General features: G+C 39.0%; 1 protein-coding gene and 1 long non-coding RNA gene across 3 annotated transcripts in view; both read left to right on the forward strand.

Moving 5' to 3' along the window:
- The window catches only part of LOC143212917 (zwei Ig domain protein zig-8), a 556,020-nt gene that overhangs the window by 18,537 nt on the left and 516,638 nt on the right, over positions 1 to 20,845 (forward strand). The window lies entirely within an intron of this gene.
- Positions 6,901 to 8,075, forward strand: LOC143212919 (uncharacterized). The gene is made up of 3 exons (XR_013009823.1): positions 6,901 to 7,146; positions 7,215 to 7,283; positions 7,894 to 8,075. It is a non-coding gene; the product is annotated as an uncharacterized LOC143212919 (long non-coding RNA).

Consider the following 20,845-nt stretch of genomic DNA (forward strand, 5'->3'; position numbering starts at 1 on the left):
GAGAGTTGCATAGTAATTGAATTCCGAATTGATGGACGCATCACCCCGGGTTCACTCCCCGATGGAATTCCCTTTTTGTCCGTCAGTTATTGTGTTCCTACGAAATAAAAACGGCGCTGCCACACCGGAAGTGTGTCCCGCCGAGTCAGTCGAGTGGTCGCGATCAATTGCAACGAGAGACTACGAAACAAGTTCGAAACTACTGTTTTTCGCCGGCGACGACCGGTTAATATGTTACCGCGACGGCGTTTGTGCGTTTAATATGATCCCCTTCGATCGCTGTTCGCCTTTTCCTTTTTGATTACTGCTTTTCCATAGCCTTCGACATTCTCATTTTCATGTAACTTTTCCAATATGATGTGTTCCCGACCAGACAGTGATGTATTCTTCTATCCGGCCCCGGCGCAACTCTCACAAATACTGTTCCCGACTTTCAATAACGCGCTCTCTGGTCTCTCTATCGTGCCACGGAAGTTTCACCGGTGTACAGTTGTTTATTAACAATCACAGTTGGCCTAGAAAGCCACGGCTACCAGGCTCCGACCACCGGGCAATAGTCGGACCACGGCGCATCGGGTTTTCTGGAGCGATGATCGCTTTCTCGATTAGTTTGATGACTTCCCGAACACTTTACACTTGGTTCGTTTTCCCCGGGATTAGTCTGCCCGTGTTCGTTCGGTGCGCGAGCTGGCTGCATTTTTAACGTCTCGCAGGGGCGTAATTGTCTTATTCTCGATCGGCATAAAGTCTTACTTTTTTTGCGGATGAGTAATTCAATTACGACGATCAAGGGTTATGTAATAACAAATTATATTTCACCTCCGGGCGGGTTACGCCCGACCAGTGGCGGTACAAGTACCTGGAAAGGTTGTTATAGCAGACGAAAAACGCGCACGGATCAGCTGCGAACCGACCGATTGTTTACAATCACCTTTTTCTTTTTTTGAAGTGAAACTTCTTTGCTGAGGGGCTACAATTTTGTAGCGTTACGGAAGTGACGAAATTTCGCGAATAACCTAGAATAGTTTGACAAGGAACATTTTCATAATTAATTTACTAACTTTAAAGACTTCATTGGTGAACTTTTAAGATTGTAGAATGTAAAATGAAGCCTTGGCTACATCCGCATTTCAGTTTTGTGCAGGTTTGATGCTTAAATGGTTAGTTATTAACAAATTCTGGAGAAGTGGTATGTTATGTATGTCTGTTCTTGTCGCACAGTTCGACCCTCCTTGTCTTACGCATTATGAGAACATCCGAAACAATCAGCCCGCGCAACAATGGTTAATAACTAATTAACCAGAGGTAACTTGTGAACATTTGCAATTGGATAACGTAGAATCAACCTCCAGCTACTTTCGCATGCAGTTTCTCATCGGATTTTGTTCCGACTGACAGATTCGTAAACAATTATCCAAACCCTGGTTCTAAACTAACCTGAAAAATTTAGACAGGTGTCAGGCAAGTATAAAAACATACGCCTGGGAAACCACGAGCGGCAGAAGTGAAACTTCTTGCAGTTTAGTAATGTTTAGAAGTAAATTAAGATTGGAAATGGTAAATAATCCTAATGAGAAGCGAGGACAAGATATCAGGAACAACTCTCGATGCAGTATTTGCAAGAGTTTTAGACAAAATTGAATCAAGGATGTTTATATCATATTTTAGCTATCACAAGCCAATTGTTTCAATGATAGAATCATATAATAGAAAATCATGGAACATAGAAAAAAATAATGAATGATCAAAATTTTCGGTGTAAAGAAGAAGAGCGTATGGGAAATGCTATGAACTATGTCTGTTTCTTTCCCATTAGGATTATTTACGATTTCCAATCTTAATTTACTTCTAAACATTACTAGACTGCGAGAAGCTTCACTTCTGCCGCGCGTGGTTTTCCACGGTCAATGTACCGTTCCACAGTGCGCTCGATTGAAGAAGCACGCGACATTTTTGAATAACTCTTAAACCATTGAAGTTGAACTGAATATATAAAAAAATAATTCCTTCTCAATGATTTTTAACTCCATATATTTCACATTTGTTTAACGGTTTTTATTAATCTAAAACAGTTTTATAAATTATTCATTCCATAATGTATTTAATATTTTCGCTATTTAATGCAAATGGATAAAATGTTTAAGATTTACATTATTGAGAAAAATTTGTTAAGGCCGAAAATCTTGAGAAATTGCAATTTTTACCACTTTTGATCGTTTATAATCCAATTAACCAATTTCAATGAAATTTCCAGAGCGTATACAATTTATACTTGACACAACACATTTTTTAAATTTTCGTTATTGGGCTAGCTAAAAGGTAGTAAAAATCAATTTTTAGTATTGTTCTTCACAATTCTGACCAAATGCATTTTTTCAAAAAACTTTTTTTATTAGACGTCATTTACTAAACTAATTCTTTTAGCCTTACAGGAAAAGTTTAAAGTGTGTGGAATCAGTTGTGCTCCTTACCGTATATGAAGTTCTAAAAATAAAATATAATTGATATATATTAACTATTACTTGATTAATATATTAAATAATATGAACAGAAAGCGTATAAAACTGAAAATAATTTCGGACTGACAATAATTCTGTTTCAATCCACAATTTGTGTCGGCAAAACAAAACATGAAGATTTGAACTTATGCACTGTCGAAAAGAATTCGTCAAACTCAACGCAGTCAAAATATCAGAGATGAACGACGGACTTATTTACTGCAAAATATAAATTAATATCAAATAAAAAATATGTTATATTTAAAAATATGTTATATATCATAATTGTCAATGAAAAGTATAATTTCTTATCAGTAAAGTGTGCATTTTGATTTAGAAAAATTTCAGGGCAAAAACTTGATCACAGTTATCAGGACACTTTAAGGATGAACAGCCAAATTATGTAGGGAAAATCGATATTCCTAAACTGTTTAACTTCATGCGTCTATCACAACTAGAACTGCTATTGTATTCGATTAATTTTATCATTTTCGTGGTCGGTGGACATTTAGAAATCGATATCAATTGAAAAAATATCAAAATTAGAAAGTTGATTTTTTCGCAAAATGTCGCGTGCTTCTTCAATCGAGCCCACTGGTGTGTGCGTCCCTCTACAAAACTTGTCCCAATTTCTAAAGAGATACGCGGTCCTGTTATCCGCAATTCTCACGGATCTCGTAAATTGGGTCGGAACCACAACATGTTCTTGGCCAATCGATCGGCATAAAGTCTGGAGGTAATTAAAAATCGCATATTTCGTATGCGATCTTTCGTATGCGAATATTTCCAGAGATATCGGCGCTACGCTTCCGCGAGACAGCCTGTACACGAAAATTGGCTGTCACAGAATTGTTCGATGCGGGCCGCGCCGCTCGGCGAGGCAATCGAGCCGAGTAGTTTCGCGATGCTCGTGATTCCCGGTTAACAGGTTAAAGAATCGGCCGATCCAGCCAGAAAATGCAGACGATACCGATCCGTCGAAAAACTTTCGCTCGTCGATGTGTACAGGTTAATCGCAGCCCTCGGATCCGGTCTCGGCGGCGGGTAGAGAGGGATTTGTTCCGACGGAATTGTGTGCAAAGAAAGCGAAAAAGTCGGGAACAGCTCCGGAGGATTCGGCGAGATAATGCAGTTTGAGGAAAGCGTCTCGGTTCGACCCTGTTTCGCGACACGGATCCATGAACCTTTGAGGATGAGAGAGGAGACCGTCGCTCGTATCTCAGATGTAAGATGTTCGCGGCGACGATGTAGTTGGGCCCGCAGATATAGGTTGCTCGGGTTCTATATATCTTTATCTCGGTCGGGATTGCATTGTTAGCACGAAGCGCATTGTTTGAACGGTGACGCGAGGCCTGGGGCGACCAATCAGCGTTCGCGCTGGCCGTGCCTTATCAAAGATTTCTACCACCTCCTGCAGGGCTTAAATCAACCCGACCCAAAGCTTCCTCTCTCTCTCTCTCTCTATCTTCCTCTATATTCCCCTTTCTCTCCCTTGGTTCCACTCTCCGCTTCCACTCTCTGATTTGTGAAACTTCGTTCCCGCGGTACCATCGTGTCCTCGCTATCTGCAAAAACAGATCGACCCTAATTGTCAATCCTTAGCCAGTTTGTAACGAGCTCGCCGGTTCACCGTCCCGTCGACGTTTTTACCAAGATTCGTTAGGATCATCCGATCAACCGGCACACTCCGTCTCCCCGGCTCTGTCTTGTTTCCATCTGCTCCTCCTCCCCGATTCTATCGAAGAACGAGTTTCCTCCGATTCAAGTCGGTAATTTGTTTTGTTACCGTGGTTGACTTTACCGAAGCCAGCCTCTCCCCCTCGAAGTCGACGTATGGATTCGGTAAAACGCGACCTCGTGGCTGCGCTGCTTCCGAGAGGGAGAGAACAACTATTATCGTACCGAATTACTTTTATCGATGCGATACCTCTTCGCGATTGGACCACTCTTTGCTCGATGCTCGAGCAGCGCGCGCTCTTCCACTTCGAAGAGCTCGAGCATTTCTTCTGCGGAACGATCCCGATTGGCTCTCTTGCTTTTTCGATAGCATCTTATTTTATGGTAACATACATCCAAATTTTCAAGTCTTTTCTTTTAGGAGACGATTAAGGACTGGAAAGTTTGTGTTGTAAGACTGACGAAAGATGATACGGTTATAGTTTTCAGGGAAACTGCGGTAACGCGACTTGGGAGGCGATAAATCGACGTCGGAGACGTTATCTTGAACTTTAAATGTTAACTCAATCCGTGGCCGTTACACCGACTAGTAGCGTAATCGCGAGGGCGGCAATTAGCATTGTCGGGGCGAGCGAAATCCTGCTATTAAGGTCCTCGGAGCGAATCGGTCGAGACGTATCGTGGTTTTCTGAAGGAGGAGGCGAGTTAGATACATAATTTAAAGCTTGACGAGGGGGCGCGGACCTCGAGGTGTCAAGGCTCATCACCGTATCTAGATCATTCTCTGCACGGCTTTTCTTAAGGTCGTGCCTCGGTTTCCTGCTGGCACAACGAACCTCGTTCATCGTCCGGGGCAACCATGCGAATACCAACCCCTTCAAGCTATGTAGTACGCTAGCTCGCAGAAAATAAAAGTGTTGCCAGTGTGGAAGCTGTCGCCTTTCGTATTGTTCTCTGCTGGAGAGCCAGCTAACTAGGCGGTGTTACTATGTATACCAAGCAAGAAGAAATATTGATGTTTCTGGAAATCCGGCCTTCGTTCGCCCTGTCGCGCCTCGCCTCGTTTCAAAATCCTCTGCACGCCGTTTGATCTGTTTCGCCGGTTTGCAACAGTCGGCACACAGGAATTTCAATTTTTGATTCGGTGTTTTCGGATTCCCAGTTTCGGCGCTTTGATCTGTCGCGCGCCATAGATACGCTATGGATCCTCATCCAAAATAAATATTTCTTCACACTGACCGTACCACTGATCGGTCGGCTGACCGCTCACACTGTTTTTGTTTTGTAATCAGCGAAATTACAGTGATACAGGGATGAATGTTTTTTCAACTATTGTGGGAAAATATTTTTTAAGCCACAGCTTTTCATATGAGAAAAATATTGGATCTAAATATTGTATACATATGCAAGAAATGTAAATTGAACGTTCAGAAAATATAAGCTAAATATTCAGAGAATATAAATTAGATATTTAAAAAATATAAGGTAAACATTTAAGAAATGTGAAATCAATATTTAAATAACATTCAATTAAATCGTCAAATTTCAGAAAAAGTTATAACAAAAATTAGAAACTATATATCAGAGATGGGCAGTATCTAAATACAAAATTATTCAAATACGTTCTAGATACAAATAACCTGTATCTTTCGCCTTGTATTCGAAGTCGATTGCAGCGCCACAATGTATCTGTAACTTCATCTGTCGAGCGCTGCGGTTTGGAGAGTTTATTCATCTGTCTCTCCGACGATTTTCTGGTTATCTTCGACTTGTATTTGAGAGTCGAATACAGCGCCACGATGTATCTTACGGTTGTATCTGTCGTTAACTTGCTTGCAGAGTTATCCGTCAGATTTTATTTGAAGAAATAGATTCGTAATCATATGGATTATTTGAATCCCCAGATGTCGCGCGAGATTTATCCGTCATCTTGTATTCGTTATTTGAAGCTGGATTTAGCCAGACGATTTATTTGACGCTTGTATTTGTGACGAGTAACTGGAAGAGATGAAAATCACATGTATCTTTATTTGATATCTTTATTTGATTTCAAATACACTGAGATCTTGATGCGACATTGCCACGTCGTAATACATATGTAATGTAATACGAGGAACGTATTTACATTTACAGTGACTTTCATTATTATTCCATATTCGGATACTCTAATAAGGACTATAACAATTGTTTAAACAAATACATTTGTATTATTTAAACGATTGGTTAAACAAACAATTTTTATTATTTAAACACATGTTTAAACAAATAGAGTTTCATTATTTGGACGATTGTTTAAACAAGTACATTTGTATTATTTAAACGATTGTTTAATCAAACAAATTTTTATTATTTAAACACATGTTTAAACAAATAGAGTTTCATTATTTGGACGATTGTTTAAACAAGTACATTTGTATTATTTAAACGATTGTTTGATCAAACAAATTTTTATTATTTAAACACATGTTTAAACAAATAGATTTTCATTATTTGGACGATTGTTTAAACAAATACATTTTATTATTTAAACAGATGTTTAAACAAATAACTGTTTATTATTTAAGCAATTGTTTAAACAAATAAATTTTTATTAAAAAAATATATATAAATATTTATATTTTTTTATTTTGTACATACTTATATATATATATATATATATATATATATATGTATATATATATATATATATGTAGATATGTAGATATATATATATATATATATATTTATAACAATATATTAATTTATGTATATATCGGGGACCGTACAAATAAGCTTACGCGACAGGTGAGCGACCGTCGCGTTGCATCGCCGTGGGTTTACGTCAGTTTACGTGTAGTGAAGTTAGTTTAGCACATGCTTGTGCACGTGTTTGTAATAGAGTATTCCAATTAATAAAAAGCGTGTGTAAGTGATTCAGTAACTTTAGCCACCTGTCACGCGATTGTGTTGGTGAAATTTGTCACTGTCACAGGTAAGTTTTTATTTTATTGATATGATATATAATTTCCATTATTTGTAACAATATGTTGACATTTTCAGGTAACCTGTCAATTCCTGATTTCCGATGACTTGGTATTGTGTTGGTGAAACTTGTCACTGTCATTTCAGGTAAGTTTTTATTTTATATTTATTTTCTCAGACATTGAAACATTACTGACAAAAGGAAAATTAAAAAATATTATTAGGTTGGAGAGAAAATTCTAGCGTATTTTAACTTTAACACTAATCCTACCAACAGCGGTCAAGATGACCAGTTCCAGATTTTTTATTTTACAATTAGAAAGTTAATAATACTGATTTCATAAGAAACAATTGTATAGATATCTGTAGTAGTGCACATTTTACAATAGGAGCCATACAAAGTCTAAATAAAATCAATCTTATCATTTTTATAAGGGAACATGTGTGTACCAGTTACTTTTGAGGCTCGGTAGGTTTAGCGTTAAAGAAAACATTTGATTCAATTTATAAAAATACATGTTTAATATTATTCAATTATATAATTTTCATTATTTGTTACAATATGTTGTCATTTCTCAGATAACCTGTCAATTCCTGTTTTCCCATGACTCGCTAGTTAACATGTGTTTTGATTTACAAGCAAAATTACCTGTTTATTTAAAATACGACATAGCTTTCCCTCCAACCTAATATATTCATGCTAAAAATCTTCCCGTTTATTGGACAATGCTTTTCACCAAGAAATTCTAATTTTTAGATGCAGCGAAGATATCCAAAACATCAGTTCATCAGAAAGAAAATAGTATTTCCATACAGATGTGACTTACATTAGCGGAGGACCATGGAAAAAACAAAACAGTTTCAAATTATTAACACAAATAAGTAGAAATGATTTATACACCCTGCACAAATTATAATAAAAACATATCATTAATAACATATTATTCCTTTCTTTTAACAACTCCTTGCATTATTTATTAAATTATTAATAATTTAGTATAAATTGTATAAATTTATGCACAAATGTAAAATTTATGTATTCAAACGAATAAAAATTATTAATAAAAATAAATAGAGATAATTTATACACCCTGCAAAAATTATAATAGAATCTACAATTATCGTGTTATTTAACGAGCAAAAATTGTTTTAAAAATTACTGACAAATATAAACTGAATTACTTTATTAATAACATATTATTTCTTTCTTTTACCAATTCCTTCCCTTACTTATGACTTGTATGTATTTAGTTAAATGCATCTATATGGTGTGAGGTACAAAATTAAATATTGACAATACTTCACAACTTTTACAATATTTCGTACATAACCGTGGTAACGTTTAACCTTCAAAAATAAGAAATTTTAGGAGCCTACAAGCTCCCCTTGTTCTATGAGCTCCACAGTTTTTAAACCGATCATTTGTACATTTAGTGTTACGATTTGGCAACGTCGCATCAAGATGTATTTGAAATCAAATACAAATTACGATTAAAGATACATGTGATTTCATCTCTGAGAAATACTCGTCACGAATAAAAAAATTGAATAAAGTATCTTGCTACGTCGAGCTTCAAATACATCTGAAGGTTAAGATGAAATCGTCCCATTGAAATCTCACAGATACATTCCCAATAGCCAAAATCTGACGGATACAACCGCAAGATACACGGTGGCGCTGCTTCGACTCTCAAATAACTGTGAAAGATACACTGAAAATTCTCACGCTGTATCTTACGGATAGTGCCTCTTGAATAACTTCTCGCCGCTAGAGGCGTTGAATACGCATACGCAGTTACTTCGAGCTCAGATAACCTACAGATGTCAAATGAAATTTTTTGGAGAGTATCTTACAGATACACTGTGTCGAATATGTATTTCAGGAAAATAACTACAGATAAAAGATAACTTTCATTTATCTTTTATTTGAAAATTTTAGATACATTTTTGCCCATCTCTGCTATATATGTATGATACTACTCTTTCTGTGCACAGCTTGAGGAAATATTCAACTTCGTCTTCGAAAGGAGCTTATTAAAATCCAGAAATTTTTATGCAGTTGGCGGGATTCGAACTCGGGGCTACATTCACTTTTTATTCTCATAAAGGCTTTCGAGCCTTCCTTTCTTTTTTTGAGCCTTCATATCAAATCATATAATTATTAGAAGAGATAACCCTCTATTAAAAAAATTTCTTAGGTAAAAATCTAACTACTTTCTTTTTAATGAAGCATCCTATTAGTATATTAACGACAAAGAGATGTATGTATATATTTTCTCAAGTACTTCATTCGTACGTAAGCATAGAAACACATACAATATATTTGCTAAATAAAGAAAAACATTTTATTGTGAAAATATTGTTATAATATATATGTTGTTTTAAATAATTATTTACAAGTAAAGTTTTTATTCTCCGCTGCAACAGGGCCTCTCCCAAATACTTTGACTGCAGTCAAATGCGTATACAGGGTGTTTCACGAAATTGTTTCAGGCCATAACTCCGTTATTAATTATATTATTAATGCATTTACGAAAAAATATCAAAGCAGAAAGATAAATGGTTCGAAGAACGCTACATTCGTAGGCCCTTAGATATTTTTTAGGTGCAACTGATCATGTGCAATTAACAATTGCATCATTTCTTTAAATAGAAATGCATATTTTTTCTTGCACTAATCGATTCCTACAATTAATGTTATCGGCGCACTGGTTCGATCAATTGGAAAATAAGCGATTCCTAATCGATTCCTCTGATTCTAATTGTAAGTATCACTGATTACTCTCTAATAATTTTTTTGCTATGCTACCCTAATAATTTTTTACGTAGAGTAAACACAGAGTAATTTCGCTAATTTCTGCGAAGCACTAACTTCAAACACAGCTGCCATAGGTAAAAAAATTGTCGCAGCGTGTTCATGGAGTACTCAATCGAATCGGCAGAATGTCTGCTTCAATCTGACGTTCGGATCATGGCACTACGATCATTTGTCGCCGAGATACAGCGAGTTAAACGAAAAATGGAAATTGTGCATTTTTAAGCATATTTTCAGGAACACCTGCTATATCGAAATGTTAATGAAATTGAAAAAACAAAAGGAGTGTCTTGAAGAGAAAGAAACGCTCTTTCTATTGCTTTTTTGCACAAGATTCTACGATAATTTTTTCGCTTTCTGGAGCCAGTCAAAGTTAAAAAGCCCATATTTAATTCAATGTTGAATGACTCGAATAAAAAAAATCGCACAATATTCAACAACCACACAATTTACACAGGAAAGATAGCCCTTCCAAATGATATCAACGCGATTTATCAAAAAAATTTGTTGCTCCCCGTGTGATGTTCCAAAGTTGCACAAAATTTTTGTTAACCGTCAATGTTGTCTTCATCTCGCTATAACTTTGTGAAAAACCAAAATAGCAACAATTTGTAACAGAGCATCTGAAACTAGAGGTTTCGGGCTTTCAAACCATTGTTCAACGATATCGATACGGCAATTTTTGACGGAGTTATGATCACGTAAAGTGGGACCAATTGTTCGGGTTCGCACAAGTGATCCCTTAATTCTTTTGAGGAGTGTACAATAGAAAGCATCTGAGGAATTTTAGCACGTGCTGTATATGGAAATCGGAAACAGTTTTTGTCGGTGAAAGAGTTGAAAGTTCGTATTGAAGAAAATGGGCCAAATTAAGTCAAGATCAAATAAAAAATTTATATAAATCGATACCACGACGATTAATTGAAACTATAAAAAATAAAGGAGGCACAACACATTACTAGTAAATAGAAAAAAATTTTTTTCATTAACTTCATTAATTCTCTTACGTAAAATATAAATTTACGAAAAAATTAGTATTATTATTAGTATTTGACGGAGTTATGATCACGTAAAGTGGGACCAATTGTTCGGGTTCGCACAAGTGATCCCTTAATTCTTTTGAGGAGTGTATATTTGAATATAAAAAACAGATTGAATCTCTATTTAATATTATATGAATGTGTATACAATATTTTGTGCTGCCAGGGATACATCGTTATAGCTGCGAAGAGGAGAATACGACACGGAGTTAAAGGCTTAACAAGTTCGATCAGCGTCAGACAAGAAATCCGCCGTTGCGCGCCGTGTTTGGCGGTTCTTTTGTCAAACTGTGCCAAGAATGTCAGGCAAGAGGCGTCGCGATTGAAGTCACATTTACGTGACGTTGGTCGATAACCGCTGGCTCAGCGGAGTCACGCATACGTGCCACCGACACCGGGCTGTCAAAGTGCGGGGAGCCGTGGCAGGCGAAGGGTTCGAGGGCGTTATTATATATTTCAGCCCTTATCTTGTTCGGTGCACGACGACGACGCGGAAAACGGGATTTATCCCGGAGGAAAAACGATCGTGACCAAGCTTGCTAACGTCCCGGGACCTCTTTGTCTCCGTCGTGATAAAAAGTTTCGGCTCCGCGGGCTTCCGGGGGAAAACGAAACACCCGCGATTTAATTTAAAAACTGATGGTAATGGACTCGAGGACGCGAGGCCGTTCGGGATCCGCCGCCGGAAGACATTGTTCAAGTTTCTGCGAAATATTTCTCGGAGAGGCGCGGAGAGAATGGGGCCCCCTGAAGAACACGTAAGCTGATTGAGAGCTTTGTCATCGGATTCAGAATAGAATTTTATTATTCTTCGGCGAGGTTTTACCTCGCGCTCTCCGGAAACCTGGGGTTCCTGCGGAACGAAGAAAAAAAGGATTCGAAACGCCAATTCTCCGGTGAAAAACACGCGTCCTCTATCGTCGCGACGCCATGGTTGATCAAAATCTTGAAAAGAAATATTCATTTTAAAAGCGTTCGAAGGAGCCACATGCATCAAAGCTCTTATTCGGTGCCTTTTATCTGTTCTTCTATATTAAATGGATGTTAATTCTGCATGATGGATGGATAATTAATTTGATTCCCAGCAAAGATTTCATCTCTGGCAGTCCTGAGAGAGGAATCTTTTATCAAGATAGTATAAGATCTTATGCACAGTTATAAACGGTATTTATGTTGTACAGTTAGTACGATAATAAGTTTCTAGAAACCATTATTTTCAACTGCTTGCATTTCCAACTTTATTAAGGTTCTGCAGTCAGTGACGGCTTTTTAATTAATTTTTGCGATTGCAACAAATTCAAATAGAGAACTGGCATAATGTGTAGTGAAAATGTTGGGAAATGCGACCCGTGTTCGTAAATAAAGTTTACACAAAACCCATTTAGGAAAGAAGAAATTAGCTCGAGTTTTATTCCATTTATCCAGGAGCGCGGCTTCAGATCTTTCTTTCAAAGAAAGTGATTCAGAGGCATCAAGGAATGGAGTCATTTTACCTTCAATTTATTAAAATTCTCAACAGTGGGGATAAATATCTGACGCTTTTTCCCGTTAACTTTGAATCAGTTCGTAAAATTTTAATTTCGCACAAAGTAACAAGATCATTTATTTACTGTTCCAATTAACCAAAGAACAGGACGGGATATTTTCTTCAAAGAAAAATTTCCTTCGAAGAACGTAAATTTCTTTCCCAGTTTGGTACATACATATAATATTATTTCTAGCATCGATGCCAGGAACAACCTGCGGTCTTCCCACGCTGGGAAAAATATAAACCGTCGATGAAACTTGTCGAAGGTTCGCTAGATTTATTACGTCGATGGTTATATAGATCATATCGGTGTTCGGGAAGGAAAGTAATACGATTCGAAATTGAACTTTCCCGGGAGAGGTAAACTCGCGAAATTAAATCAAACTTTCCACGTACCGTGAGGTCTCGTTTTAACTTTGTTGTTTATCACTCGATGATGAAATGGTTTTAAGTCCATAATTAAACGGCCGGGGATGAACCCAAGAGGCTGTAACACTCGAGGAAACTTCGGTATACATCTTGAACACAATCGTGCGTTGTTATTTAGAATCGTTACTAACTGAGAAGAATCGTGTCCATCGCTAGTAATTAACGTCTGCCTACTATTCCATTCCGATTACAATTTTTTCCAATCGATGTCGTGCAACGTTACATTAAATCTTCGATGACCATTGATTCGATGACCCGACCATTGATTCGAATCCGTTTCGTTCGACGAAACAAATGGAACCAAATCGCCCGCGTCACTGGAACTGAAAACAGTGAAGCATTTCGACAAGGTAGCCGGATTAACGTTAATTGGACACTTTTTGCCCATTTTTGCAAGCTCTCTACTTCCACAAATTCTACAACCGTTGTTACTCGCATTATCCCCGCTCCGTTGTCGCTGGAAAATATTGCGTAGCGCGACGAACAAACGAATCTCATGCCTTTTTTGTAGGCTTTAATTATTGCGGATTTTTATACAAAATCAGAATTGTCTGTACCTACTGGTTGCAAGACAGAGGCTACACTCCGCGACAAAACTATAAGGGTGGATTTATAGTGGAGCTGCGAGCATCGATGATAGCGGCGCGGTGAAAAGAAACCAACATTCGTGACAACATTTCGACACATACTAATGAAAAAGTACATATGTGTTTTCTTTGTTTTTCTTCTTTTTTCACCGCACAGCGCTCGCCTCGCTGCTCTACTATAAATCCACCCTAAGACATGTGCGAAATTCGATGGAAATCGGAAACAGTTTTCGTCGGTGCTCATATTGAAGAAAGTGGGCCAAATTCAGTCAAGATCAAATAAAAAATTTATATAAATCGATACCAAGACGATTAATTGAAACTGTAAACAATAAAGGTGGCACAACACATTATGTACTACTAAATAGGAAAAAATATTTTCCATCAACTGCCACCGACTTTTTTTTACATAAAATATACATTGTTTTATAGTTTCGTCGCACCTTATTTTATCAAAAATTATAAATTTTAATGAAACTTTGTTCAATCTAATTCAATAACATTGCCACTATGGAAATGTATGTACTTTAGTTGATTCTTTGGATTAACAACGAAAACATTTACGAGAAAATTAGTATTAATAAAATATTAGCTAAAATCGCAGGTGTCTTATAGTTTTGTCGCGGAGTGTACGTAGACATTCATTCCCTCTCTTGATAATTTTAATTAGTCGAAAATAACAGAAAATAATTTAGGTCGAAGTGAAATGTCTGAATAGAAGATCGGCGAACAGTGAAGCTCCGGAACTTCATAAATTGCAAAAATACCAGTGCTCGGTATGGACCACTATCTCGATTGGGTTCGTCCGGGATGTTTGTTTGAACTTGGGCGAGCGAATTTCGCGGGAAATCCGATGTAACGCGTTACACGATCTAATATTTTTACGTAAAATTGGCTCGACGGGAACAACGTTCGCGTACTCGGCGAATGTTTATCGAGAATTTAGTAGCGCAACGGAGCCGAGTAGGTGGGTCAGGGGTACGGGGGCGTATTATGCTCGCTGAAGTCTGTGGATCAGCGCATGCACCCGGGAACATCTCGCTAGCATAAGCGAACAAAGGAGCGGCGTTTCGGTGGGAAGTAAGGCGGAGCGTAAAAGGCAACGCACAGAAAACTCGGTGAATAGAAAGCGAGGGTAGAGAGAGAGAGAGAGAGAGAGAGAGAGAGAGAGAGAGAGGCGGGTGGAGGAAAAAATACTCGGAGAACGAGAAGGAAAGCAGCGCGACAAATCAACGTATAACACTGCCGACGCTGATTTCCCGCGATAAAAGTAACAAGAGGCAACTTCCGGTTTAAGCGAAACGGAACCCAACTGGTCCGCTTTAGCGAGGAACAGATTGCTCTACCCGTTGCTGCTGCTGCTGTTTTTTGTCCTCCATCGCGTTGCGTTGCTACCTTCGCTCAAGATAAATGGGTTCCTGAATTAGTAACGATTAAAAAATTTGCGATCATCATCGAATAATTCGAGTCAATTTCCCCGAAGGAGAAGAAGAAGTGTTATTCTACATTGAATCGAAGCGCGTCAAGTTCGCTCGCGTACTCGCGGAAGTTCAATGAATTCGGGATTAACGGCTGGCGATCGTAGCGAAGGATTGCGAGGCCGCGTGATATTTCAGCGTATCAGGGTAATGCTTTCCGTCCCAGACCCGCTTCGTTTATTTAACTTTTTCTCTTTTCTACGGGCCGGCAAACTTTTGCATTTTCAATTGAATCCTCCGTAGCCACCTGCCTGAAAAAACAACGTCGGGTTTTCTGGTAAAACAGACGTTAGGGTCTGAAGGATCGGGTCAAAATGTTTGCATGTTTGAAAGTTCGACTACGTTTTGGGGGGATGTATGTGTTCGAAGAGAGTTCGGGACGGGTTGGAACAGTTTTTAGTGCAATTACAGAACTCGGATTGTTCCGATCAATTGTTCCGAGCTTTTTCTCGGTGCGAGATGTGGTTTCGTCGCACGGTGTACATAGTTATCGCAGACGAATTCGGGGGCATCGAGCGTCGCGTCGATCAATAATATTTAAATATCCGATCAATTACTGGAGATTGATGGCTCGGATTCGATTCGCGGGCGGCGTTGGTTCACAAAGCGGGAAAAACTCTGGAAGAGGGAAAGTGATGGCGGAGCGAGGAGAATGCGGGTGAGAAAAAAAGGGGATGTGACTCAAAGCGAACTCGACAAATCACTCGGTAATACCTCTACAGCGGATGCGACCGTACTTAGGGTGATAGCTATCGCGAGGGCTCCCTCACCATTCTTGAATACACTCCATTGATGGTGTGCGACGCGTTTCAACCACGTTGATGTTTTACGTCCCGATGGGGCCGCGGCGCTAGCTAGAACGTTCTTGACCCAGTTCCTCTATCTGTCGTCACTGTTGTTGTCTCTAAAAATTTCCGCGCGCAGTTCTAACCCTTCGCCGAGACTTCAAACGGATTCGAACAGCCGCAGCGCGATTCTGCATAAAATTTCACAGTCTACCGATATAATTCTGAAATTATCCTCGCGCAACTTTCCCGAAAAGAAAGTCGAGACTTTCTTGACTCGCTGTCCTCGTGCCAGATACACACGGTTAACAAATGATTTAAGGAAATAGGGTGCGCAATCTTGCGCAGGCTTTTTCCACAGAATGGCCCCGATTTTCGTCTCTGTCGCTCGAAAAATATTATTCCACGATATCCCGTTTCTTCCGTGCAACTTTTCGTGATCGGGCGTTTCTTCTGGTCATTTCTCACCGTTGTATCTTATTGTTCATCGTTCGCAGCATCTCGGCCGACATCTTATGTATTTGTAATCGCCGGCTGAACCTATTCAAACGCACGCTGCGTTAAACGATGCGAACGTGACACGTTTGTCGGAGCGGAACCGTGTCAAAAACAGGAAACGAAGACGCTCGTTACGATGACAGGTTATTGGCACTCCGGGAGTCTCGCACTCTGACGTCTTTCTCGAATTCTCTTCGCTTCGATCGATTTTTGATTATCATCCCCCCACCTGCCGCTCTCCAGCCAATCGTAACTATGATCGTGTAATGCAATTCTTCACGAGCCTGATGAAAATCGTTAACGAGCCGACCGGACCAAATTATTTTTCAATCTACGTCGTAGTCACCCAGACGGGCTTATAAACGTTTGCTTCGATCCTCGATTATCCGATGGAAACCCTTCCACCTTTCCCCTCCCCTCTCCCTCCCACCCACGTTTTCCCGACGGGGAAATTCATTTTCCAAGGTCTCTCTCTTCGCGATTTTCTACACGCAATCCGCTTAAAGTCTGAGCGCTGCTTCGTATGCAGTATACTTATTCGAAGCTACGCGATGCGCGTTACTTCGACGCGACGGGACGAATGATTAGGCAGAAACTGAAATCAATTGTAGATTCCATTAAGCGTGCCGACGCGGAGTGTGGTGGCACACGCGCACATTGCTAGATCCGCATATACGTATATGAAATTACAAGGTTTACAAGAACACAAAAGGACGCTACAACATTGCAATGAGGAGATCAGAAGCGGTCAATTGTGATTCCTAAAAGTGAAATCTATGTCTGCCCGGTGCCCAAAATGCATATTTTTACGTTATCGAGGAATAATTTGTAATATTCGGCAGATACACCGCCTGTCACGATGCATCCGAAGCATGCAAGATATCGCAAGATGGCCGCCACTGACAGATTTTCGTAAATATTTGGAGATTTATCGTTCGAATAAAAAAGAACGCTCTGCATCGACATAGCCGGGACATGTATGAAGGCGGTGGTGTGTATTTTTAGTGGATTAATGAATTATTTCAACACGAAAAATGTTTCGGAAAATAATACAGCACCTCGAGGTTCCGAAATTTTGCACTAGTAGCGCCACTGTCTCTTTCCTAAACTGCACGTTACAGATGTTATAATAGAAACGGCTGATAATGCAGGTACATATTATATTGTCCATCGATAATAGTGTCCAGCGTCCATGTAAACACTAAATTTATTGAACAAAAACACTGGTACGCGAAGCGGCTATCTTCTGACGTCTTGTTTACTTCGGTTGCCTCCTGACAGGCCAATACCAGTGGTGTTGGACAGGCAATATCTGCCGAATATTATAAATTACTCTAATAACGGTATAACGTACGACCTGCATTATCAGCCGTATTCTATTGGAACATTTGTAACGTGAAGTTTAGGAAAGCGACAGTGGCGCTACTAGTGCAAAATTTCGGAACCTCGAGGTGTTGTATTTTTTCCAACCCATTTTTCGTGTTTAAATAATTAATTAATTCACTAGAAATACACACCACCGCCTTTGTACATGTCCTGGCTATGTCGATGCAGAGCGATTTTTTCGATTCGAACGGTAAATCTCTCAATATTTACGAAAATCTGTCAGTGGCGGCCATCCTGTGATATCATGTTTGCTTAGGATGCCTCGTGACAGGCGGTATCTGCCGAATATTACAAATTATTCCTTGATAACGTAAAAATATGCATTTTGGGCACCGGGCAGACATAGATTTGACTCTTAGGAATCACAATTGACCGCTTCTGAACTCCTCATTGCGATGTTGAAGCGTCATTTTGTGTTCTTGTAAACCTTGTAATTTCATATACAGTGGCCGAAATTTCTATAAAGTCATCTTCTTTTTCATAGATATTTTAGAAATATCACCATTTTTGTTGATTTATCGTATCTGGTCTTGTGCCTTGTAGACACTCGGATAGAGGGACTGCGTACTCTAGACCGCTATGTTTACTATTTACGTTTGTTTTGATTTTTTTCTGTGTGGTGCAGAACACAAGTTGCGAAGTTTCTATAAAGTCACTTAGTGTTTTTCTGTATTCTCAGCAGAGAACTACGGAAAACTGCGGATATTCTAAAAGTATTAGTTTTAGAACTCACACAGAAATCCTGTTTGTTATAATTTCATTCACGTGTATGAGAGTGCCGAGAGGAAAAGTACTAACAAGTGAAGAAAAAGCTTCAATCGATGCTTATAAAGATATGAGCTGCTCTAATCACACAATTGCTAAGAAAATTAATCGGTCATATATATCGTGATTAATAATTATATCAATTTACGTGAAAATTACGGAAAAAATCATTTTAAAGGTGGTAATAAAATATTGTCAAAGAGACGACATTCATTATTAATGAGATCTCCGGCTACGGAAAGGAAAACTGCCGCACAATTTCGAGCTGAATTGGAGCTTCCAGTAACAATAAGACGTGTGCAACAACTTTAAAACTCTCTTCTGGACAAAAACGCAACGTAAACCAGGCCTTAAAGAAGTACATAAACAAGTCTGTCTTGATTTCGCACGGGCACAAAACACAGTGACTTTATAGAAATTTCGGTGAGTGTACGTACAGTGGGTGTACAAAGTATTCGTACACTTTAATTGTACTAAACGACCTGATTTTTTATAATCAATTAGAAGCATTGGTTTACGAAATGATATGCAAAGTAGATTGTTAAAAAATAATAATTTACAAGGTTAAATGAAAAAATAAAAAAGGCAGTTTTTAAAAAAAATTTTAATTTGGGTCCTTAATGGAAATTTAAGATATATGTTTCGTAGATCTATGTTAGTTACACACATGCTGAAAGTTTCATTGAAATCGATCAACATACACACGAGCTACAAGCTGTTAAAAATGGTGAAAATCGTAGTTTTACACGTCTTTTGTTTCAGTTTCTGCTTGAAATCCACAGAATCGTACATCTTCCGATGCCTGTTGTTTTTACCCGCGTCAATCGATCTTGATGAAATTTTCAATATGCGTATAAAGAACATAGATCTAGAAAACATATATTTTAAATTTTCATTAAGGGCCCAAATAAAAAGGTTTCAAAAGATGCCTTTTTTATTTTTGCATGCAACCTTGTAAGTTGTAATTTATGGAAAATCTTTTATGCATATCAGTTCGTAAACTAATGCTTCTAATTGATTGTAAAAAATCAGGTCGTTTGGTACTATTATAAAAGAGTTATTAGATTTTAAAAGGTGTACGTGTACGAATACTACCACTGTATATGCGGATCTAGCGATGTGTGCGTGTGCCACTAACACTCTTGCACGGACGCGCCGGCACCCTTAACAAAATCTTCGAATTACCTCGGGAACCACCCGTTTCAGAGGGAAGTATAACATTTTTCAAACAGTCTAGTCGTACCACCGATCTCTTCGTTCCAGTCGTTTGATCTTTATTCGTCCCTACCGGCGACAGTAGAACTCGTTACAGCCCCCTTTATCTCGGAAGAAGATGGCTGTAACTAACGATGTCTGATTATTGCGGCCGGAAGATAGATTCACTTAATTTCACCCCGGGACTCGGTTATATCCCGCAGGTGGCTGGTCTCCCAGCTCCGCGGCCGGAAGCTAAGGCAATCCATGCGTTCGACAGCATCCTGCTTTCGATCGGGACGAAACATTCCTTCATGTGAACCGCTTGGTGCGCCATCGACGACCGTACAGTTTCCACTTAATGAAACAGCGGACCGTTCCTTGCCGCGAATTTATGGGGAGGCGGGAAGCAATGCACGAAATACAAGTGGCAGCGAGTCCACACCGCAACGAGGGAAAGCGACCTGGTAAATCCAAAGCGTTCGGTGATCCTCCCCGGATATTTATTTCGTCGGGAACGTGGTACGCCGTCTCTGCGTCTGATGCATCGCCGCGCAGTGGGAAAAACCGATGAATTCTCTGTCAAAATCGTAAACTTCTGGATTAAAAAATCCCTGTAATTCTTGGACGACTTTAAAGCTTGAAGTGTATCGCAGAATAAGGGAAACTAAACACCACGAAGACTAAAAGATTACTTGAAATATAGCCGAAGTTGCATCTTCACCTAATAAACCTACATTCGTTCTTCGCCCTATATTTCACGGTTCGCTTAGGGTTATAAACAGAGTCTACTATTCGACCAAGGGAAAAGGTAGCATCTTTCTTTTTACAGCCACGCGAATAACGTGCACTTTCTTTGCCCAGCGAGCAAACTGCTTCGCGGGCTTTTCATTCTTCATTTTTCGCTCGAAGAGTCTACGGAGAAACAAATAATTGATTTCCGAAACAATAAAGAAGCAGTTCCTTATCGAAGAGTATTCAGCTGACTTTGAAGAACAGAAACTTTATAGCTTTCAGAAACTTCTCGATATATTCTTTATTCTCGAGCACGTGTCCGGACGACGACGTTGTAACGGGGGACATCGATATTCCAGCGTCGATTCTCAATTATTTCATTCCTTCTGGATTGTTTCGGGTAGAGATAGAGTGGCCCTTGAATTCAATAAGGAAACTGACGATACAGAAGAAGACGGTCGCGGGGGGT

This window comes from Lasioglossum baleicum, chromosome 10, assembly GCF_051020765.1.
Source record: "Lasioglossum baleicum chromosome 10, iyLasBale1, whole genome shotgun sequence".
NCBI classification, from domain to species: Eukaryota; Metazoa; Arthropoda; class Insecta; order Hymenoptera; family Halictidae; genus Lasioglossum; species Lasioglossum baleicum.